This window comes from Schistocerca gregaria, chromosome 4 (genome assembly GCF_023897955.1).
Source record: "Schistocerca gregaria isolate iqSchGreg1 chromosome 4, iqSchGreg1.2, whole genome shotgun sequence".
In the NCBI taxonomy this organism is placed as follows: domain Eukaryota; kingdom Metazoa; phylum Arthropoda; class Insecta; order Orthoptera; family Acrididae; genus Schistocerca; species Schistocerca gregaria.
In genome coordinates this window covers 617,519,092-617,545,172 of record NC_064923.1, presented here as the reverse complement: position 1 = coordinate 617,545,172, position 26,081 = coordinate 617,519,092, and positions in this window count along the sequence as shown.

Genomic DNA, 26,081 nt, shown 5'->3' with positions numbered 1-26,081 from the left:
GGAATCTGCAGCCTACATGGTCACAGAACCACCTGAGCCTCTGATTCAGACCCTCCACTCGGCTCTGCCCCAAAAGACAACAGTTGATTCTATCGACGATACTGTGGATGGTGAGCTCCGCCTTAATCTCGGATGCATGACTGACAGTTTTTACCATTTCCGCTAGCCGCCCAAAACCAGACAGAATCTGCTCTGATCCAAAGCAACACACGTCATTGGTACCGACATGAGCTACCACCTGCAGTTGGCTGCACCCTGTACTCTTCATGGCATCTGGAAGCACCCTCTCCACATCCGGAATGACTCACCCCCGAATTCACATGGAGTGCAGACTGGCTTCCTTCCGCTCCTTGGCGGCCATGTTCCTAATTGGCCCCATTATGCGCCTGACGTTGGAGCTCCCAACTACCAGCAAGCTCACCCACTGTGAATGCCCAGACCTTGCGGGTCGAGAAACTTCCTCTGGAACAGGGTGGACGATTGCATCTGGCGCAGAGACATCGTCACGCACAAATAATGCCTGAAACCTGTTCATCAAACGAACCAGGGAGGTCCTACGATCGGCCCCTCGGAAAGTTTTTCGCTACCTACTAGACTTTGGAATGATATTCCACTCGACCACGGGTGAGGGGTCAACCTCAGTGCAGGCAGTACCTGAGGTGGGCACAGCAGTGAACCGATCAGAGGAAACGTCGGATGTGCTCGACATCCCTCGCATCCCCACATATGATCCCCCACAGTGATGCCCCTTGGCAGCAGCCTCAGGTTGTGTGATAGAAGCCAACGCAACCTGGAACTGTGAGCGAAGGTTCGCCAACTCACCTCGCATGTGTACGAAGCAATCACAGTTACTATCCATTACTGCAGTCGCTCCTGTTTGAAGCTCGTAAAAATGTGTAACAAGCAAATTGTGTACTGGCATTATTAGTAGAAGTAACTAGGGGTGCTGCCCTTGTTGATGGTCTAACTGACACTGAGTTGTTCTAACCAAACAAACAAAAACCCGTACGATATGAGGGTCGATACAAGCATCGATAGCAATGGCGGTACTGTACGCTACACTGTTATTCAAATAAGAGGTTGTGCCTAGTAAGCACTCAAACTCGCAAGAAATTACAAAAATAAACTAGTAACTACCCAGACAACTGAAAATAAGTCGCTCCTGTTTGAAGCTCGTAAAAATATGTAACAAGCGAACTGTGTACTCCCCTTATTAGTAGCAGGAACTAGCGGTGCTGTTCTCACTGACAATCTAACGACAATCAAAAGACAAAAGTTGTGATTATGAGTGAAACGTAAAAGATAAGCATACGCTCTCGTAGACTTTTCTGTGGTCTTCTTGAGATCTGCAGCTTCGTACTTTCTAATTTGTCGTACCTCTTGCCGCTTGTGCAATGTATCTATTGTAAAATAATTCATTGCCAATAAACTTTCTGCTGCCTTCATTCACTATTACCGACTATTATATCCTTATCCTCCTCCTCCTCATCATCATCATCATCACCATCATCATCATCATCATCATTTAAGACTGATTATGCCTTTCAGCTTTCAGTCTGGAGCATAGCTCCCTTATAAAATTCCTCCATGATCCCCTATTCAGTGCTAACATTGGTGCCTCTTCTGATGTTAAACCTATTACTTCAAAATCATTCTGAACCAAATCCAGGTACCTTCTCCTTGGTCTGCCCCAACTCCTTCTACCCTCTGCTGCTGAACCCATGAGTCTCTAGGGTAACCTTGCTTCTCCCATGCGTGTAACATGACCCCACCATCTAAGCCTGTTCATCCTGACTGCTACATCTATAGAGTTCATTCCCAGTTTTTCTTTGATTTCCTCATTGCCATTGTTCCCATCTCCTGGTACGTGCTATCGTCTAGCTACTTTCATATCCATAACCTCAACCTTGTTGATAAAGTAACCTGAATCCACGCAGCTTTCGCTCCCACACAACAAAGTTGGTCGAAAGATTGAACGGTGCACAGATAACTTAGTCTTGGCACTGACTTCCTTCTTGCAGAAAGGAGTAGATCGTAGCTGAGCGCTCACTCCATTAGCTTTGCTACACCTCGCTTCCAGTTCTTTCACTATGTTGCCATCCTGTGAGAATATGCATCCTAAGTACTTGAAACCTTCCACCTGTTCTAACTTTGTTCCTCCTATTTGGCACTCAATCCGTTTATATTTCTTTCACACTGACATTACTTTCGTTTTGGAGATGCTAATTTTCATATCATAGTTCTTACATTTCTGATCTAGCTCTGAAATATTACTTTGCAAACTTTGAATCGAATCTGCCATCACAAGTAAGTCATCCGCAAATGCAAGACTGCTTATTTTGTGTTCACATATCTTGATCTCACCCAGCCAGTCTATTGTTTTCAACATATGATCCATAAATAATATCAACAACAGTGGAGACAGGTTGCAGCCTTGTCTTACCCCTGAAACTACTCTGAACCATGAACTCAATTTACCGTTAACTCTAACTGCTGCCTGACTATCCATGTAAAGACCCTATAATTGCTTGCAAAAGTTTGCCTCCTATTCCATAATCTCGTAGAACAGACAATAACTTCCTCCTAGGAACCCGGTCATATGCCTTTTCTAGATTTATAAAGCATTGATACAATTCCCTGTTCCACTCATAACACTTCTCCATTATTTGCCGTAAGCTAAAGATCTGGTCCTGACAACCTCTAAGAGGCCTAAACGCACACTCAACTAATACTCGCACTTTCCTTTCAACAATACCTGAGAAGATTTTACCCACAACGCTGATTAAAGAGATACCTCTGTAGTTGTTACAATCTTTTCTGTTTCCATGTTTAAAGATTGGTGTGATACTGCTTTTGTCCAGTCTGATGGAACCTGTCCCAACTCCCAGGCCACTTCAATTATCCTGTGTAGCCATTTAAGACCTGACGTTCCACTGTATTTGATGAGTTCCGACTTAATTTCATCCACCACAGCTGCTTTATTGCACTGCAATCTATTGACCATTTTCTCCACTTCCTCAAATGTGATCCTATTTCCATCATCATTCCTATCCTATTCTACCTCGAAATCTGAAACATTACAGATCGTATTTTCACCTACATTCAGCAACTCTTCAAAATATTCCTTCCATCTTCATCTTCATCTAGAGTGTTTTCTTATCCTACTGATTTAAATTGTAAGCAGCCTTGTTCTCCCTCGCGGTTCAACTTAACTCTATACCAAACTCCATCAAATTCGATTCTGCGATTCATCCATGAAAAGGTGATACAGTTACTCTCACTTTTTTAGTACTGGTACTTTGTGGATTACTCACAGTGCCTCTCCATAATAGGTGAATTGGTATTTTGTGACTAAAATATGGTGGTCCCTGATAAAACGCCAAACAGGACACAAGACACTATTTGCGAACAAGTGGACTTTGATGAAATCTCAAGGTGCGCAGAACAACTAAAATTACTGACTGAAAGGGGATTGACAGTGATGGAAAATCGAATTGTGGTGGTACTATTCTTTGCCAACTAGGAAAAGATTCCAGAGACATCAAATATTGAACGAAAATTTTGAAAGTATGAGCTTGAACGTAGCCTCAGAAATTTACAATTTTCTTACAAAATAATATATTTCACTATACTTGCATTGCGAGCAACACCTACACAATAGCTCATTTACTTGCTACACAGACACGAAACTATAAACGACGTCATGCTTTATCGTATTTTTATGGTAAATTCTGACTAAAAAGAATCAAGAAGCCATAACACAACAAGTCACATGTTGCGTTAAATTCACGCTTTCTGCAATTTTGAAACTCAGAGTGGCATGCTGCCCTTAAGTAAAACTCATGCTTATGTCGAGATTCTCTCACTCTCTCTCTCTCTCTCTCTCTCTCGAACTGTCTGTGGTAGATGGGGGGAGAGGGTGACATTTGCCCCTGCTCCACACCCCTTGAATCCGCCCTTACCCATATATTCCATCAGTGATGATGTAAACATTATTACTATAGATAGTCCAAGTTGCCAGACTGACAGACCTCAAACATTTTTCGTATAGTAATCGGTACTGTTGTCGAAATACATAAGTGAATCGACGACAGTTGTTCAGCGTGCATTTCGAACGAAGTATGGTGTTAAACCTCCTGATAGGTGGTGTATTAAACGTTCGTATAAACAGTTTTCAGAGAATGGGTGTTTGTGCAAAGGGAAAAGTTCTGGACGGCCGAGAACGAGTGATGAAAATGTAGCACGCATCCAGCAAGCATTTGTTCGCAGCCCAGGAAAATCGACTCGAAGAGCTAGCAGAGAGCTGCAAATTCCACAATCAACTGTATGGAGAGTCCTACGAAAAAGGTTAGTTATGAAACCTTATCGTCTGAAATTGGTTCAAGCACTGTATGCAGCTGATAAGATTAAAAGAATCGATTTCTGTGATTTTATCCTTGCTCAAATGGAAACAGATGAATCTTTCGTTTCAAAGATTGTGTTTAGTGATGAAGCAACTTTCCACACTAACAGGAAAGTCAACCGTCACAATGTCTGTATATGGGGCACTGAGAATCCGCGGGAAACAACTCAGTATGAACGTGACTCGCCTAAGGTGAACGTTTTCTGTGCCATTTCAGCCAATAAGGTTTTTGGTCCCTTTATCTTCGAAGGTGCTACTGTAACTGGACTACAGTATCTGGAGATGTTAGAGAATTGGCTGTTCCCTCAGCTCGAACAAGAAGCACAGCAATTCATATTTCAGCAGGATGGAGCGCCACCACATTGGCACTTATCTGTCCGTAACTACCTGAACATCAACTACCTGAGGCGATGGATCGGCCGTCAGGCAGCCCGTGACAGAGCACTTCATCACTGGACTCCAAGAAGCCCTGATCTTACCCACTGCGATTATTTCTTATCGGGGTATGTTAAGGATATGGTGTTTCGGCCACCTCTCCCAGCCACCATTGATGATTTGAAACGAGAAATAACAGCAGCTATCCAAACTGTTACGCCTGATATACAGAAAGTGTGGAAGGAGTTGGAGTATCGGGTTGATATTGCTCGAGTGTCTGGTGGGGGCCATATTGAACATCTCTGAACTTGTTTTTGAGTGGAAAAAAACCTTTTTAAATACTCTTTGTAATGATGTATAACAGAAGGTTATATTATGTTTCTTTCATTAAATACACATTTTTAAAGTTGTGGTATTCTTTTTGAATCACCCTGTATAGTCCTTTTCCGGTTCGTGCTTCTGCGGAAAGAACATGGTTTGGCTCAAGGGAGTGGGAGAAGTGGAGAAAGTTAGACATAGCCTATGAATCTAGAGCGTTCGTGGAAGTTCCTGTGTGTTCCAAGTCTTTAGAGGTCTGTTCGGTATGAAAACTAATCGACTCAATAGCATTGCTTCCTCCGTAGTTGCTGGTAATGTCGTTGGTGAAAAACAGAGAAGGGGATCGCCGAACGAAACAAAACTTCTACCAAGAAAAATATTGTGATACAATTCATCGCAAATTTGAAGGCTAGAGAAAGTCTCTCAAAAGAAGATTGAAGAGACGTTCATGTTTAAATACTCTCGTTTAATTTGTTTATTTCTCAACTGACTCACACAGCACAAGAAAGTATCACAACCCTTGGGAAAATCTCTTTCTCTTAGGAGCGCTAGTGAACAGTTCAGAGAAACAGCAGGAAACTGATTAGATCAGAGCTTATGGTTCAAATCAGTTTTGCTTATAACTGCAAAGAATATTTTAAAGTTGTACAAGAGGCTAAAGTATTGTACAATTCATTAACTGCTGTACAATTCAGTAGCTGCTGTAAATAAGTACTTGTAAGGCACATATTATATACATATATATGGAGTGACGACATTGAGCTATGGTGTTATTTTCATTCAAACCACATTTATAACCGTTTAAAACAGGTGCAAAATTTGACTTTTGGTTCCAAGTGCAAGAAGTCCATCAGTGAAACAGGTTCAAATCGCGATAAGTCCGTTTACTGCCGACTGCTGACGAAAGTTTTTTTAGTAAGACAAATAAAAGCTGTGGCGCCAAGACGGAATACTTTTTAAGACTTCACTACACTGTATCTGTTTTATACCTGTACCACTTAATGTTATAGCCAGCGCACTGTCACATAAAACAGATTGGTTGGCCAGTATCTTGTTTATGTGGCAGCTTGCTGTTCGTGAAAAATCTGACTTATGTAGAAGGAGTTGTACATGTAGGTGACCACTCCTATGGCTCTAGGAAGCAGCAAAAGGGGGTTGTGAAAAGGAAGATTGAGCAGATTGAGAGGTAAGATGTTTTAAAAGACTTTTTTGTGAGATTGTTTACTAAATTGATTTTACTACGTGTTTCGCTTTAATTTCGGGATAGGAATCCACTTAAACTTGTACTATTTTACTCTTTCAGATATCGTCATAAGGACCCCAAAATGCTGGAGTTTCAACCTCCTTGGGGACACAAAAGTGGAAGATTCAAATGTTGTACCATCTCTCTATGCCATCTAATCAGAAATAGGATGAAAGTCTACAGACACTTAAATAAACTACAGCAGGATACGATTCCATCTTCATTTAAGATTGTCTCCAGTCCGAAATGATGACGTCCTACGAAAGAGGATAGAAAACTGAAGACTCAAACTACCAAGTTCCAGGTGAGAATAGAGAGTATGGAAGTTCCTGTGTGTTCCAAGTCTTTAGAGCTCTGTTCGGTATGAAAACAACTCAGCTCAATACCATTGCTTCCTCGGTAGTTGCTGGTAATGTCGTTGGTGAAAAAAAGAGTAGGGGATCGCAGAACAAAACAAAACTTTTACCAAGAAATGTAGTGTGATACAATTCATCACAAATTTGAAGGCTAGAGAAATTCTCTCTAGCAAACAAAAAAGTGAAAGGCTATATGTATCTTCAGACATGCATATTACAAAACTTATTAAAATGTACAATGAAAGTGCCCCCAATTCATTGAAAGTAAAGAAGTGGTTCGTCAGCTACATATTCTCAAAAACATTTAATTTGGGTTTTGATGACCCTGCAGGAGTTGTTTTAGTTACTGACGTAGAATGAAACATGAAATAAAACTAACTAAAGAATATGTCAAAAGACAAAGGGGGCGAGCACAGCTTGCTGCTCATAAAGTGAGAGCTACACAGTTTTAAAATTATATAATAGAAACTGCTCAATAGCTTGTCTTCATGTTTTGATCTGCAGCAAGTCCAATCCCTGCCAAAACTCGCTATTGGTGAGGCTTATGCAGGACAACTGTCACATTATGCTCCTTGTATTATGGATACTGACAATAAGTCTCCAGACTGCTGGATTTAAGAGCAGGCTCTTAGAGGTTAAAACGAAGTAGCTTTATCCTTAACAGACGCTCTGAGTAAGTATAGTTATGAAGAAAACACTTTAACAATGAGACTATTTTGCGATGGCTGCACTGCACAAAACAGGAACGCCCATGTGGTTCATTCTCTCTACTAGTACTATTAAAAAAATCTCCAGACTCAGTATAGGAGATATATATTACATTTCCAGTGCATGGTCACTCCAACTTGCCTGCGGATCTACTTTTTGGTACTGCAGAATAAAATCCTTCAGAAGCAATCTGAAATGCTAACTCTGGAACAATATCACAGGATTTATCAGCAAATTGGGAATGTTTGAAGACAAGGAACACACTGGAATGTTCAGAACTTCATGAACCACTGCCAAAATTGGAGGAAGGCAGTGCAGATAAGAGAGATGAAATGAGTTATACTCAAAAAGAAATTGATGGGGAAAAGTATTCCATGTAGTTTTTAGGATGGAGCCCACATATGTTTTGGATGATCTGTCAAAAAGTTATATGACCTTGCTAAGAAGAGGTGTACCAACAGATCAGATTCATCACCCAAATGCTGTCAGCCTGGTACATACAATAAGGTCAGAAACAAGAAGGATTTACTTGACCTTCTGAAACAACGATTTGGTAATAGTTAGAATGAAGATGATCCCTTCAAATTTTGTGCTGGCATACTTCAGAGAGATTGTGTGGTAGCCAATGTGGAAGACAAAGCTGAAGATGTAGAATGTGATTGCTTGGAGGAGGAACCAAGATATCAGATGCTTGAAAGAATAATACCCAATACATCTTGAATATTATTGTTTAATTTAAACATGAGATACTTTAGATAATTTTGAGGAAAACAATGTATACTATAAATTACTAGTTTGATAAGAACTATGGCTGTACTCTCTAACAATGTTTGAAAATGGAATGCTTAATTTTAATTTTGAGTCAGTGATTAAAGACTACAGCAATTGTAAATTTGCTACAAATGACAATATGTAAACAGTTACAGTAAGCAACCATTCAATCAAATGACTAATTTTCATTGTTTATTTTCAACAACAACTGAACACTTGTTCCTGTTTCATTTGTGTTGGTATACATGAAACATGAAGGTCGGATTCTTGTTTTTTTTTTTATTTCGTAAATTTGTTTCAAAACACATTACGTCCATTCAGCTGGTGCAAAACGAGAAAAGTCTATAGATTTCAAAAATTCAGTTGGCAACACTGCCTTTAAATAAAGAGTGAGATTTGTCTCACTCGTTCCAGTCTTCTAACTTCTTGAAGCTTAATAAATTCTCATACACAAATCCTAATTTACTCCACAACTTTGCCTAATATATATATATATATATATATATATATATATATATATATATACAAATAAAAATTTATAGGAGAAGAAAAAACTAATACTAGGCAAAGTTAGGGGTAAATTAGGATTTGTGTATGAGAATTTATTAAGCTTCAAGAAGTTAGAAGAATGGAATGAGTGAGGCAAATTTCACTATATATATATATATATATATATATATATATATATATATATATATATATATACTCCTGGAAATGGAAAAAAGAACACATTGACACCAGTGTGTCAGACCCACCATACTTGCTCCGGACACTGCGAGAGGGCTGAGAGGGCTGTACAAGCAATGATCACACGCACGGCACAGCGGACACACCAGGAACCGCGGTGTTGGCCGTCGAATGGCGCTAGCTGCGCAGCATTTGTGCACCGCCGCCGTCAGTGTCAGCCAGTTTGCCGTGGCATACGGAGGTCCATCGCAGTCTTTAACACTGGTAGCATGCCGCGACAGCGTGGACGTGAACCATATGTGCAGTTGACGGACTTTGAGCGAGGGCGTATAGTGGGCATGCGGGAGGCCGGGTGGACGTACCGCCGAATTGCTCAACACGTGGGGCGTGTGGTCTCCACAGTACATCGATGTTCTCGCCAGTGGTCGGCGGAAGGTGCACGTGCCCGTCGACCTGGGACCGGACCGCAGCGACGCACAGATGCACGCCAAGACCGTAGGATCCAATGCAGTGCCGTAGGGGATCGCACCGCCACTTCCCAGCAAATTAGGGACACTGTTGCTCCTGGGGTATCGGCGAGGACCATTCACAACCGTCTCCATGAAGCTGGGCTACGGTCCCGCACACCATTAGGCCGTCTTCCGCTCACACCCCAACATCGTGCAGCCCGTCACCAGTGGTGTCGCGACAGGCGTGAATGGAGGGACGAATGGAGACGTGTCGTCTTCAGCGATGAGAGTCGCTTCTGCCTTGGTGCCAATGATGGTTGTATGCGTGTTTGGCGCCGTGCAGGTGAGCGCCACAATCAGGACTGCATACGACCGAGGCACACAGGGCCAACACCCGGCATCATGGTGTGGGGAGCGATCTCCTACACTGGCCGTACACCTCTGGTGATCGTCGAGGGGACACTGAATAGTGCACTGTACATCCAAACCGTCATCGAACCCATCGTTCTACCATTCCTAGACCGGCAAGGGAACTTGCTGTTCCAACAGGACAATGCACGTCCGCATGTATCCCGTGCCACCCAACGTGCTCTAGAAGGTGTAAGTCAACTACCCTGGCCAGCAAGGTCTCCGGATCTGTCCCCCATTGAGCATGTTTGGGACTGGATGAAGCGTCATCTCACGCGGTCTGCACGTCCAGCACGAACACTGGTCCAACAGAGGCGCCAGGTGGAAATGGCATGGCAAGCCGTTCCACAGGACTACATCCAGCATCTCTACGATCGTCTCCATGGGAGAATAGCAGCCTGCATTGCTGCGGAAGGTGGATATACACTGTACTAGTGCCGACATTGTGCATGCTCTGTTGCCTGTGTCTATGTGCCTGTGGTTCTGTCAGTGTGATCATGTGATGTATCTGACCCCAGGAATGTGTCAATAAAGTTTCCCCTTCCTGGGACAATGAATTCACGGTGTTCTTATTTCAATTTCCAGGAGTATATATATATATATATATATATATATATATATATATATATATATATATATATATATATATGTGTGTGTGTGTGTGTGTGTGTGTGTGTGTGTGTGTGTGTGTGTGTGTGTGTGTGCATGCAAATTTGTTAAAAATTTTTGTGATTGTATTTGTGAGTTGCATACAACAATGAAAGTAATTATTTACTTTACATTAGATTCGTCCTTCATTCCACTGACCCTATTATTAGGAATACTCATATGTATTATACATGATGTGAAACATAATATAACAAACATATTTAAATCTCTTGAGAGTAATACTCATTTCTGAACTTACACAACAAATTAGTCTCATTGTAAGCTTTTGAACCCTAAAATCTCCTTCTTAGTTTGTAGAGTTACTCTAAAATATGATACTGTATGTCACAACAGAGTAAAAATAAGCAAAACATGTTAAATTTTTTATATTTATAACTCCATCATCACACATTACAAGAAAATTCGACATAGTTGTGCAGTTGAAATTTATCATTACTAAATCTCCCTTAAACCTCACATACAACGAAGGCAAGATGTCAGTTATTTCCCTCAAAACCATGATAATGTCCTACTCACGCTTATAACAACATAGAAGCTCAGAAAGTAGCTATTTTGTGATACAGCCTACTAAAAATTTTGTGGAGTGTCATAAAATTCAGAATGTTGGTTTCTCGTTTATTTTCATATTCGTTTAACTCATTATTCCATATTAAAGTCTTAAGTGATAGAAAAAGTTAAAACTACCAGGTGATTATAATTGAAGTGCAGATACTCACCTAGGTCCATTGTGAGTTGTAACATGGTATTGTATCTCAACTTCTTATACATGCTAGTACATTAATATGTAACCGATATGTGTTGGAAAACAAACTACTCGTAGTTCTAGATATGGCCATCAGGTGCAAATCTGGCGATGTTCACTATTTTTATGACAGTGAACTTGAGTGGACAGTTTGACTGTTAAGAAGAGAGACTGTTTTATGTAAACAGTAGCAGTACTTCATTCTCGGTCCATTCTTCTTTGAAGATAATACGCCCAGAGGGCCTGTCATGTGTGTGACATCTGCACATTATCGCGACCTGTTTCTGAATCGTGTGATATTTGCTTTGGAAGAGCTCAACTGTGTGGAAAATACTGTTTACATGCAAGATGGGGTAACCCATCATATCGCTTGCCCAATGAAAGAGTTGCTTAATGCAACTTCTCATGAATGTGTTCTCTCCAAAGGTTTCGCATATTCAGCATCACATCATCTTAATCCATATGGCTTTGTGCTCTGAGGATATATAGAAGGATGCATTTACAAGAAACACGTTCAGTCTCTACCTGATCTGAAGGCCAGTATACAGGACATGCTATTCAGATTCCACTGGAACTGCTGCGAGCAAAACTTGATCACATCGACTTATATATGCAGCACCTGCAGTACTCCTACTAAACAAATGGTGTAAGTACAGTTAGGAATAAACCTAATACTATTATTTTCGCACTTGTTTGATGTTGTCTGCCCAAATTCCGTTCATAATCCATTGCAGATGTAATACAGTATACAGGAACATGTTCCTTGAACTGCTGCCGGCAAGTGGTGAGCACCTCGTTTTACAGATGCAGCGCCTTATCAACATCTCTGGTGCTCATATTAAACAAATGGTGAAAGTGCAGTTAATAATAAAATTAACATTATGCCATTCTCACTTATTTGATCTTGTCTGCCTACATTCCATTCCAAGGCCATTACAGATGTAAACATTTCTATATGTCCATCTTCCATTAATAGCGCCTGGTAACAAAAGTTTGAACTAACTTTTTCCATCATAAATTGGCTCCACATTAATGCATTAGAATATCCACCAAGTTTTGTTTCCGTACTATAATTACAGTCCACACTGGATCTCTTTGAGTAACTGCACTTCAGTTACAATCAAATGGTACCATAAAATCAAAGGTTGCTTTAAACACCACAGTGCAGTTCAGCGCATGGTCCTATTAGAGAATACATGCTTTTGTCTCCCTCTGGCCTTTAGCGAGTGGTATAGTGCAATGGTTAGCACAATGGACTCGCATGTGGGAGGATGACAATTGAAACTCGCGTCCAGCCATTCTGATTTAGGTTTTCTGTGATTTCCCTAAATTGTTGAAAGCCAATCCAAGGATTGTCCCTTCGAAAGGGCACAGCTGCTTTCCTTCTCCATCCTTCTCTAATTTGAGTTTGTGCTCCATCTCTAATGACCTCATTATCAACAGGATGTTGAACAGTAATCTCATCCTTCTCCTCTTCCTCCTCCTCCCACTGACCTTTGACACGAGGTTCCCAGCCAGTTCCTAGTGCACTGTGAACCATGGAGCAATTTGGCATATATCTCATTAACAGACCATTGCTAGAAAAGAAAAAATCGGTTAACACTAGAAAAAAGTCATGGACCAACCAGAGATAAAACTACAGTTCTTTGAATTTATAGTAAACCATGTACTCAATGACCCATCAAGCTGCACCATAGCTATGGAATTATTCTGAAATTCACCAGAGGCTATGTCTTTATACATGCAAAGCAGACAAAAGGAGTGTGTGATTATTTTGGGAAGTTAATTTAAAAGTATTGTCATTTACAGGAAGTAGTAAACAAAATTAAAATCGATATATTTCGACACAGAATAATTACTGAGCGGACGAAAGAAGAGTTCAGGGACAGCAAAGTGAATGAATGTAGTATACTGAAAAATACTTAAATCAATTGTTATTTATGAATTACACCTAAAAAATTAAGAAAAGATCAGATTGCCACTCTCCATAAAGATGACATATAGAGTTGTAGAGAGGCACAGTGAAAAGAATGTTACATCGTCTAGCTTTCAGCTAAAGTCTTCTTCAGAAAAGAAAACACACACATTCAGACAAGCAAGCATACCTAATGCATACATGATCACTACCTCCTGCAGCCTGGGCCAGAATTCAACATCGCACTGAACAAAAGCTGTAGTCCAGAGTGGGATGGGGAAAGGGCAGGGATAGCTGGGTAAGAGTGGAGGGAGGGTACAGCACTGTCAGGCGGAGCATGCAGTCACTAGGTTTTGGCAGGACAAGGCTGTCAGGTACAGTGTAAGGGCAGTGGGATGTGGAGCGGAAAGAGAAAGAGGCAGACAAGAGGAAAAGGACCCCTGAGTGTGTTACCAGAGAGTGACACGCAATGAGGGTGACGAACCTGATTTTGGAGAAGAGTTGGGACAGAGGGGCGAAAACTGTTGAGTGGAGGATTTGAGGACATGCCACTCCCAGTTCCAGTCCCCTGCTGCACAGGTCATATCCCTGTGGACGATCCAGGTGCCCAGTTCACCCATAGAGCAGTTGCTGTTCCTTTCCTGTCAAAGGACTACCCCACTGCAGTACAGACCAGGCCACCTATGAGAGCAGCCAAGTCATACACCATAATTGCTGCCAACGTAGCACCACTTTTTGTATTGTTACGACTGCCAACCAGACGCCCAGCAGAATGATAGGCCACCACCAAACCATAGCCAAAAACAAAGAGGGCCACCCTGTGGGACAACATGCAGCTGAACATAACATGCTTGATTTCAATGGCGACTTCACAACCAAGGTCATCTGGATCCTGCCTTCCACCACTAGTTTATCTGACGTGTGCAGTTGGGAGTTATCCATACAATACATTCTCTCCTCCCAAAAGTATCCTGGCACCAGCCTACTATACCTATTGTTCCTACACTCTCCACTCAACAGCTTACACGCCTCTGTCCCACACCTCCTCTCAATACATTTCCCCTCACCCTCACTGTGCACAACTGCAGATAATGCAGCAGTCATACCTTTCCTCCTTCTCTACTCCTCTTCTTTTCCGTTCCATATTTTACCCCTCCCTCTCACACAACCTCCCAACTCTTCACCTGTCGCAGCCTGGTTCCTGCATACTCCACCTGACAGCACAGCTCTCTTCCCCCAACCCATACCTTGCTATTCCTCCCCTTTCCCTGGCACCTTAAGATTTCTACTTTTGTTCAGTGTATTGCAGCATTCCAGCCACAGCAGGTGGAGAGAGCTGTCATTTCTGCTTGAGGTGTGCTTGGTTGTGTTAATGTGTGTGCGTTTTCTTTTCTGAAGAAGGCCTTGGGCAAAATGTAAATGTTTAACTGTCTTTTTGTTGCGTCTGTCTGCAACTCAAAGTGTCATCTTTATGATGAGTGGCAATCTATATTTCTCATACTGTTGTTGATATTACAACCTTGACTTTCCATTGTTTACACTTCAAAAACAATACTTTGTCTATGGCAAATGTATTTGCATTAATACATTTTTAATAAGATGGGGAAATATCTTAAATTTTGCAATTTTCATTTACACGGTGATTTATTAATCATGTAGCCTAAATTTATAAAATGTTTTTCAAAGGGTATCACATCCATTACATCACAGTATTCTAGTCCTACCTGGTATACGTATTTTCCAAAAGCAGCACTTCGTACCCTTGATGAGAGGTACTCCGGAAGCTTGTCAAGAAGTTCTGGCTGTGGGTGTCCCCCTTCTTTTGGCCATAGTTTGCATGCATACCCCATTACTTTTCTGATGAGTGCTTCTGAGGTATTTTCAGCAACTAAATATTTCTACAGAAATAAAATGCTTCATAAATTGAGTTATCTAATTATCTTACTACATAAAGTGAAATAATCTAAAACATGAAATTCTAAAGAAACACAGACTGAGAACAATATGTGCACCACCTTGAAGTAAACATGGACCAAAACAACTATTCCTTTTAGCTATATAAAAAGAAGGAAGAATTTGAAAACAGTGTAACACTTAAGTGGAAAGGCCAACCAGATGCCTCAGTCAACTACAGGGTGTCCCACTCAAACCTCCCTGTTTCAAAAACCTGGAAAAAAACTACAGTAGATACGACAATGAAAAACGCACCACAATGTAGAGCATCTCAAAGAATTTATTTATTTATCATCACTACACCTCTACATGTGAAGCATTTGTAGCACGAAGAATATCGAGTCTATATTCAGTTTCTTACTAAGTTCTTTGTAACATTTCCTCTGTTATTGTTTCAATCCCATTAGTGATACGATGCCTCAACGTAGGAATATCGTCCATTTTGGTCGCATACACGCGGTCTTCACGAATCCCCACATGAAGAAACCAAGCGGCGTAATGTCGAGTGAATGTGGTGGCCAGGCAGTGGGTCCTCCGTATCTGATCCAATGATTGGTAAATTTCGTATCCAGGAACTTGCGAACAGCCATTGACAAATGATGTTGGGATGCAAGTCTTGTATCTGAGGGTACACAAACTGCTCCAACATGTCCACATACACTGACCCATTTACTGTTTGTTCCGCAACGGACCAACAATTCTGTCGTGCATTAGCCCACACCAGACGAACATGTTCAATGACAATGTGCGGATTTTGGGAACCCCAAATCCGAACATTATGCCATTTAGCCCTTCCTGATAGCTGAAAAATTGCCTCATTTGATAATTAACATCTTTACAGGAAGCCAGCATCCTTATCAATACACTGCAGCGTATCTGCAGCAAATTGTTGCTGGCGTGTCTTGTCGTTTGGCATCAGATGTTGCAGAATTTGCACTTCGTAAGCACACATGCTATGACGCTGGTGAACTACAAGCCGTAACGTGCACTGCCAGAATGTTTCAGAGCACTTCCTGCTGCCAGAAACTTCCTATACCATTCCTTAATTGTTTTCGCATCAGGTGGATCACATTTGTACACACTACGATAATTTCTTTGCACAGTAATACGCGATTTTGTTTCTGCAAACCATATTAATGCTTACATGCACTGCTGTGGAGTCGCCATTTTCATTTCATGCTACCATGCTTCAGTCTGGCGACGATACTTGGCACTTCTGACGTGGGAATATAAATTCTTTGAGATGCTCTACAATGTGGTGCATTTTTCATTGATGGATCTAATGTGGTTTTTCTCTCCTGGGTCATTTAAATCAGGGAGATTTGAGTGGGACATCCTGTATTTTGAAATTTCAAAAACAAGCCATAACTCTAACATTGGAACCAAAACCAAACTCTAAAAAGACTTTGAGGTTTTAATGTCAGGTAATTCATTCTAATCAACCAAAAATACCTTCAGTTTAATAATAAGGATTGTGGGTAGAATGTTCTGGAAACAGTGATAAGCACTAAAATTCCTGGTGAAAGATGTGGTTGAGTTGTTTCAGTTCAGGATGATACTGGGCAATGAAAGGGGTTTTCCTTCAGAGCTAGTTTCGAAGCATGGTCAGAGGACTAGGGACATGTGTTGATATTGCACAGGAAGTCCGTCTGTGGAGTAGATTTGAAAGAGGAGTGGGGTTAAAGTCTCTTTTGGAAGGCTTTTGCTAAAACTTCATCACACTGGGCAAGGAACTGCTTGTCACTGTGGATGGACCATCCAAAGGTAGCCAAACGATATGGGAAAAACCTTTTATTGTGGAATGAATGATAGCATTTAGTGAGCTTGATATGGATAGAAGTCTGGGTGGTAGTATCAGAAAGATGCAGTGTGGGTTCTGAAGACAGTGCCATTTACTTGTTTCTATATCTTCCTCTCAAAGGAGAAATCGTTATGGGTATGGCTGTAATTATGAGTGCAAAGCATTAGAAGTTGGAAGGACATAGTGAGAGATTTTGATAGCATCAAGGCCATGGGTGCAGTGAATGTTGGTGAGTAAATAGATTGCATCAACAGTGACAAGTTGGAAGACAAGTGATAATGACATGGGGATTATTGAAAACTGGAGAAGGAAGCAGTTTATGCATTTAATACAGTAACCTAGGCTGTGGGAAAATCAATGGGCATGTTGATCAACAAGAGCTGAGATTTTTTCGGTGCGAGTACAGTAACCAGATACAATCAAATGTTTAGGCTTGTTAGGTTTATAGATACTGTGAGGAATGTAGAGAGTGGGGTGATTAGTAAATTGGAAGAAGGGAGATTTAGTACTGGCCTAAAAATGTGAATGGAGATTGGAGGTTATGCTGAACGTTTAGAAATGAATTAGTATAGCAGGTCTTGTAGGTGGGAGAGTAAGACAATTGCAAGATGCCTTCTGTCAGGAAATCAGTTTGGGTGATCACTACAATGCTGGAGAATCTGTGTGCACGGAGAATTCTTAAATATGGTACTATCTTGCAATTGCGGATGCCTGTGCTCCTGGGAAGGAGTCTAGGAAATGATGTGATGCCAGGCTGGAGGTAAGGAATTCTTGGAATATAGCGGAGTGATATACACCCCTGGAAATGGAAAAAAGAACACATTGACACCGGTGTGTCAGACCCACCATACTTGCTCCGGACACTGCGAGAGTGCTGTACAAGCAATGATCACACGCACGGCACAGCGGACACACCAGGAACCGCGGTGTTGGCCGTCGAATGGCCTAGCTGTGCAGCATTTGTGCACCGCCGCCGTCAGTGTCAGCCAGTTTGCCGTGGCATACGGAGCTCCTTCACAGTCTTTAACACTGGTAGCATGCCGCGACAGCGTGGCCGTGAACCGTATGTGCAGTTGACGGACTTTGAGCGAGGGCGTATAGTGGGCATGTGGGAGGCCGGGTGGAGGTACCGTCGAATTGCTCAACACGTGGGGCGTGAGGTCTCCACAGTACATCGATGTTGTCGTCAGTGGTCGGCGGAAGGTGCACGTGCCCGTCGACCTGGGACCGGACCGCAGCGACGCACGGATGCACGCCAAGACCGTAGGATCCTACGCAGTGCCGTAGGGGACCGCACCGCCACTTCCCAGCAAATTAGGGACACTGTTGCTCCTGGGGTATCGGCGAGGACCATTCGCAACCGTCTCCATGAAGCTGGGCTACGGTCCCGCACACCGTTAGGCAGTCTTCCGCTCACGCCCCAACATCGTGCAGCCCGCCTCCAGTGGTGTCGCGACAGGCGTGAATGGAGGGACGAATGGAGACCTGTCGTCTTCAGCGATGAGAGTCGCTTCTGCCTTGGTGCCAATGATGGTCGTATGCGTGTTTGGCGCCGTGCAGGTGAGCGCCACAATCAGGACTGCATACGACCGAGGCACACAGGGCCAACACCCGGCATCATGGTGTGGGGAGCGATCTCCTACACTGGCCGTACACCTCTGGTGATCGTCGAGGGGACACTGAATAGTGCACGGTACATCCAAACCGTCATCGAACCCATCGTTCTACCATTCCTAGACCGGCAAGGGAACTTGCTGTTCCAACAGGACAATGCACGTCCGCATGTATCCCGTGCCACCCAACGTGCTCTAGAAGGTGTAAGTCAACTACCCTGGCCAGCAAGATCTCCGGATCTGTCACCCATTGAGAATGTTTGGCACTGGATGAAGCGTCGTCTCACGCGGTCTGGACGTCCAGCACGAACGCTGGTCCAACTGAGGCGCCAGGTGGAAATGGCATGGCAAACCGTTCCACAGGACTACATCCAGCATCTCTACGATCGTCTCCATGGGAGAATAGCAGCCTGCATTGCTGCGATTGGTGGATATACACTGTACTAGTGCCGACATTGTGCATGTTCTGTTGCCTGTGTCTATGTGCCTGTGGTTCTTTCAGTGTGATCATGTGATGTACCTGACTCCAGGAATGTATCAATACAGTTTCCCCTTCCTGGGACAATGAATTCACGGTGTTCTTATTTCAATTTCCAGGAGTGTATATATAGTTGCTTGTGTCTGTGTGTCTTCCAATATTTATTAGAGCATTGTGTAAATATTTGAAGTAAATAGGTCAAGAACTTTTTGAAACATTTTTTACCACTAGATGTTACCTGCGGCTGTGCTCACAGACTACTAGCTTTTTTTAATGTCTGATCATGAGTTTGCCTATTCCGTGTGCACCAACATCAACAACCCTAGGTATCGGCCAGTTTGGGTAGGCAAAGCTCACGATGTGCACCCCTCCCCCGACTCCTCCAATGTACTACAACGTGGCACACACTACGTCACCGTTAAATGGTGCATACAAAGTGGTATGGGCAACTATATAGTACACAGCATGTACATTATGCAACAAATTAAATAATTTTTAAAAAAGGTTTATTTTCACTGACAACTAAAAAAAATGTTACATTTCCCACTTCACCCTCTTAGGAATCGAGTTTTTATTTTCTTTCTAATGTGGACCATGTTCTTCTCCAGGATTCAAGTTGTTTCCATACCAGACATCACACAAATCAGTTCAGTGATTAGTAACCAACACAGCTACTTTTGGCTTTAATAATAGAATAGTATGGATTAAGTACATAGCACATTATATAACCACTGTTTTCTAGTTGTTACCTGCAGATGTGGTCACTTATGAGTAAAATTAATTGAAATGTGGGTGTGGCTTCGTTGGCCATTACACCAAATTTGGGATGTTTGCCTGGGGCCTGTAGGAAGTCTTTATTTGTTGACACTTCAGCTACTTGTGTTTGTTATGAAATGATGATGAGCTTAACACACAAACCAAGGCCAAAGTAGAGAAAAGTTTTTGAGGGTTTTGCTAAGAACGTTTCGCTTTTAAACACGCTATATTTGTATGTATAAAATATATATGAATATGTAGCCAATGTTCATCTGAGCATTTGTTAAAGCTTCAGTAGAAATTTAAGGTGAATCTCTCAATAACATTCCGATATTTTTGCTAACAACATTTCCCCTTTATTTGGTAATTCCGTATTTATATGCCATGTGCATTTAAAAAATTCTGGTCTATGCCTGACCAAACGTTTATTAGAGCACCACATAAAAATTTGAAGTAAATTGGTCCAGGAAATATCGAGATTTTTGGTGACCTCGTTAAACTGAAATTGTGTTTATATATCTCTATAGAGTTTATATATTTATTTCCCATATTTATTAACAAAGATTGTAGTCCATGACTGTCCAGATGTGTATTTGCTAACCATTCAAAAAAGTGAAGTAAATTGGTTGAGCCTTTTTTCAGATTCCTTCTAGTACATTTCTTCTTTACATACACACACACACACACACACACACACACACACACACACACACATACATACACACCACACACACATGCACATTCCGCCTATTCTATTGCTCATGAAAACCGTACATTGCATGTTGTACCACCCTACAGCAAGACCTTCAGAGGTGGTGCTCCAGATTGCTGTACAAACCAGTACCTCTAATACACAGTAGCACGTCCTCTTGCATTAATGCATACCTGTAATTCGTCGTGGCGTGCTATCCACAAATACATTAAGGCACTGTTAGTCCAGATCGCCCCGGTCTTCAACGGCGATTTGGCGTAGATCCCTCAGAGTGGTTAGTGGGTCACGTTATTCATAAACAACCCTTTTCAGTCTATCCCAGGCATGCTCGATAGGGTTCATGTCTGGAGAACATGCAGGCCACTTTAGTCGAGCGATGTTATTATCCTGAAGGAAGTCATTCACAAGATGTGCGTGATTGGGGCGCGAATTGTCGTCGATGAAGACGAATGCCTCGAACATATATCGTTACACATTGTTGGAGGATGGCATTAATTCACCATAAAGATGTTACAGCGCCTTCCATGACCACCAGTTGCGTACGTCGGCCCTACATAATACCACCCCAAAACATCAGGGAACCTCCACCCTGCTGCACTCATTGAACAGTGCATGTAAAGCGTTCAGCCTGACCGGGTTGCCTCCAAACACGTCCCCGATTATGCTCTGGTTGAAGGCATATGCGACGCTCATCAGTGAAGAGAATGTGATGCCAATCCTGAGCAGTCCATTTAGCATGTTGTTGGGCCCATCTGTACTGCGCTGCATGGTGTCATGGTTGCAAAGGTGGACCTCGCCATGGACGTCCGAAAGCTGTGCATCATGCAGCCTATTGCACACAGTTTGAGTCGTAACATGACGTCCTGTGGCTACACGAAAAGCATTATTCAACATGGTGGCGTTGCTCTCAGGGTTCCTCCGAGGCATAATCCATAGGTAGCGGTAATCCACTGCAGTAGTAGCCCTAGGGCGGCCTGAGCAATGCATATCATCGACAGTTCCTGTCTCTCTGTATCTCCTCCACGTCCAAACAACATCACTTTGGTTCGCTTCGAGACACCTGGAAACTTTCCTTGTTGAGAGACCTCCCTGTCACAAAGTAACAATGCAGACGCAATCGAACCGTGGTATTGACCGTCTAGGCATGGTTGAACTGCAGACGCCACGAACTGTGGACCCCCTTCCTGGAGGAATGACTGGAGGTCCAACAGCCGATCAGTTCCAGTCATTCCACTGAACAGCTGTCGTACCCCCCCCCCCCTCCTGTCTAATAGGCCCTGTTCCTGCATGGTTGCTTACAGCTTTGGTAGGTGTAGTGATATCTCTGAACAGTCAAAGGGATTGTGTCTGTGATACAATATGTACAGTCACCATCTGCATTCAGGCGTTCTGAGAACCGGTGTGATGCAATAGTTTTTTTCATGTGTGTATGTATGTCTATTTAGGTACCATATATATTAAAAAAGTTTGCCTATGTTTGTTCTGAACGGTTATTAGAAGATCATGCAGAAGTGTGAAGCGAATCAGTGACAAACCAAATGTTTATTATAGGATCACAAAATAATTTGAAACAAATTGGTTAATACTGCCAACGTTTATGAGGGATCACTCATCAGAAAATAGCACCTTGGTTAAGAACGTGATGGTCGTTTGCATTTGTTGATGAGCCAATTGACATAACACTTTCGAGTTATGCAAATTGGCACCATGAAGCTCTTAATACATGGACATGTGGTATGGATGATACTTATGATGATATGATATTTTGGCAATACTACATATGGCATCCCAAAATCAAGCTATAATAGCTGGACCCTTACCCATGGGTTGTGGTGCGCTGCTGTTGGTACAACTATTTCATTAGCTTCTTCTGTAACATCTTTGCCTCGTTTCCTTTTGCCTGTCTGTACACTGCCATGAGACATAAAGTCGTTCACTGCCTTGCAAAAAAAAAAAAAAAAAAAAAAAAAAAAAGCGAATGAGACCAAGCTTTCTCTGGAAAATGCCGAGCATACAAGGCAACAGCAGCCTCAATATTTCTCCTACATTCTCCATAAATCAGGATAATTTCAGTTTTGTCTTGTGTGGTTGCAATATTTATCAACACTTGCACATCTTTTCTCCAAATGTTGCAAATGTGTGCAAGTGGTAAACTCTCTGGAAGTATTGTAATGTTTAAAGTCGTACTGTTCCATGTCTGAGTGGTACATGAACTCTAGTTGCCTTGTACTGCCTGTTATGATTCATCATAGTTTGCTATACAGTGATGGTGGTGCGTTAAGTAATCCCCTGTTTCATATAGGAGGAATGCAACAATGCAAGTTATAAGTTATATAATAGTAGCCTGTCCTATCCTTCCAGCATGGAGGTGTGGTCCCACATGCCACGGAATGTTCAAGGGCCATTGGGTAGCATGTCATAAATTACTATTGTGTACCCATTTCAGTTCCTATGATTACAGCATCACATATGGCGAAATGAAGAAAATGCTTCAGATGAAATATTTTGCCAAAGATTTATACTCTACAATAAGACACAAGTTTTGCCAGTGAAGATTTCAAAGCTACTCCCTACCACCTACACAAAGTAGTATAGTCTGGCCGGTCGAGTATGGTGTTGCTGTACGTCCCCCTCTGAGACAAATTAATTGGAATTATACCTTTTTTTAATGCAATGTGTAGTTTTCGAGGTAGTTCAATGTCTTCATTTAAAATGAACACCCCATATATATTAAAAATATCTAGCCTGTGTCTGTCCAAACATTAGGAGAGCATTGTGTATAAAAATTGAAGTAAACTGGTCCAGAATATTTCACAATTTTTTAACAATCTTAAACAATGAGTTGTCTTTGTATACAAGTATAGATGCAATTTGTATTTCATACAAAAATTGTTATCTATTGTACATTCAGCATCAGTCAACTTCACTATAAAAAAATATGTCTCATTAGGTAATGAATCTGGACCACTACAACACAACCTGTATTAGATGCGTGATTCATCATGAGTGTGATTCTGACAATAACACAATGTAATTACATTAAGTTGTTTTTGTTACAAACCTAACAATAAGCAAGCCACATAAAATATAAATAATCTTAGCACACTTTTCTGGAGGAGCTTCTCTTTGCTGCCCACCATGACAGTGAATACCACCTGGTGGCCCTGCTGGTATATGGCACAGTAAGGAAAGTATATACAACATATTTTATTTTGAGTCATTTTTATGCTGTTCCCATAATTTATTTTGCGGCAGCTATGGTCGAAAATGTAATTCAGACATAGATGTAAGAAATTTCGTTCTACTCACTGACTACAAGAAAATTTTAAATGCATACCTGCCATTTTACAAGCCCCACTTCATTGTTAGATCTTACTTCTTCCATAGAGCTCACCACTGTGATAACTTACTTGGAGTACATAGCTTTTAATCGGGATTTTGCTTAGAATAAAAAGTGCAGACTACTTCACGATAAAGTTTCTGACTCCTATTGTGAATGTGGTTACGTGAAAGGCCTTCTAAGGTAATGTAATTCTGATGTAACAAAAGAATCTACTGTGGAAACTTACTTATAACTGCGAATTATTTATCAGTCACAATCAATGAAATACTTAAGCAAACAAACTATGATTAATTCAAAATATATGTGCAAGTTTTGTGATCAATCTGGAATGCTAGAATTCCATAGTTGTTATAAAAACTTATTTATATTTTGCTGATATATGAACCTGCCACACCTATCAAACACAAACATTCAGAAAATTAAAAGTAATGCTTACTATAATTAGAAACCTTTTCCATTGCCACCAGATAACACACTTTTGTACAGAATACTAGTACCCAGACACCAAGAACAGTTTTTACTACTTCCATGTTAGACTAAATTTTACAATAGCACCTGGTGAACTCTGTTATAGAGAGTAGAAACGAATGTGGATTCATTCCAGCAATGATGTGGGCCACAATTGTGGAAATTTACTGCCTTCAGCATTGCAGACAAACGGCATATTGTCATGGACTGGAGCCTAGGAACGAGCATCTCAGAAATGTTTAAGCCAGCTGTTGGTTCATGTGCTACTGTTGTGAGCATCTATGGAAACAGGCTGAAGAACATTGGACCAATGTGTATTTGACATGATGCTGGATTTCTAGACTCCACTAGAGAAACTAATGGCTGGTGGTTAGAGGTTTGCCCACTATGTCAGTAGGGACATGTTGTAATCTGTAAAAGATATGATGCTGGCACAGGCTCAGATATTTCAGAACATGTCATTCAGTGCACATTGTTAATTACAATTACAATTGCAGTATGCACAGGATCATCAAGATTGAAAGGTGGATCAATAGAAACATGCCATCTGGCCAGATGAATCGCATTTGTTTCTATGCAAGGTTGATGCTTGTGCACACGTAGGTGATCAGTCATAGAAAATGCTGCTTGAAACAAATAGATGCCCTGGAAGCAGGATGATGGGGCAGCATTATGACAACGTTAGACTACCTGATGATTGTTGGAGATCATCTGCTTCTCTTCATGTTTGATGTATTCCTCAACAGTGAAGGCATATTACAACATAATATATATCCCGTTACAAGGCCAGAGTAATGCCACAGTGGTTTGAGCGTGAGACATTTATGTCTTGGACACCAAATTTGCCTGATTTGTCCCAAGTGTCATATATCCAGCATGCTATCAGGCACTTCTGTGCCTAAAATCCGCTGGCAGAAAATTCACACAAACTGTGTGACCCACTAAAATGAATTAAGTCCTACTGGAACTTTTACCTGAGTAACCATCTATTCAGTATCATCTAGATTTAGGCCAGATGTAAATTTGTTTTAATACATTAACTCTGTAATTTGTGTTTGTGAATTTTTATTAATTTTTCTGGCAGTTTGGCACAATTTTTACATAATTATAATTTTTTATTTGAATGCCAATGTAACTTCAAACTTCAGTCTTACAGTATAAAAAGCTGAAAGACAAACAATGCAAATATTCGAAAACTAACACTACATCAGTTTTGCTAATTTTATCACTAACTTTTGAATGCAGATGGATCATATGTTGTGACTTATATTTTTTATTTATTTTCTGTAGATATTTAATGAAGATTAGTTTTTAAATTATATTTTTACAAATTTTGTAAAATTTTTTGTTTAGTATTCCTATTAAGAATCTTGACATAAAAACTTACTCCTAGAAGATACTACCTAACTTAATTTTGTTACCTAACTAACCTACAAAATGGAAGTTATGATATGGTAAATTTGACACATGACATTTACCAGACTATTCAGGAAAGAATTATATGCCTTATATTATGTGCATGTCACATCAATTTCATCAATCTCGCTTTAGTTAGTCTTATGTAGTCACCAGTCAGGTTTTAGTCCTAAGTTGAGTATCATTGACTAACTTTGAAAATATGAAATAGAGACAGATACAAAAAAAGTTTGTAAATATGATGATCCAATATTTATCTTTGACATCTGAAAATTATCTTTGAAACGTAATGTGGAATAATGAATAAACCAAGATCTATAACTTCAAAAAAGTAGTACTAAGCCTGAATTATGAGGACTTTGGAACTGGAAATTGAACAACATTTTTTGTTTGAACCAGACACTAAGAGTACACAAAAGTTAAGTAACTGTTCTACATGTTATTTGATGGGATATATGATCTCTTGAACTCAGGACTGCACTACTGAAGCACATTACT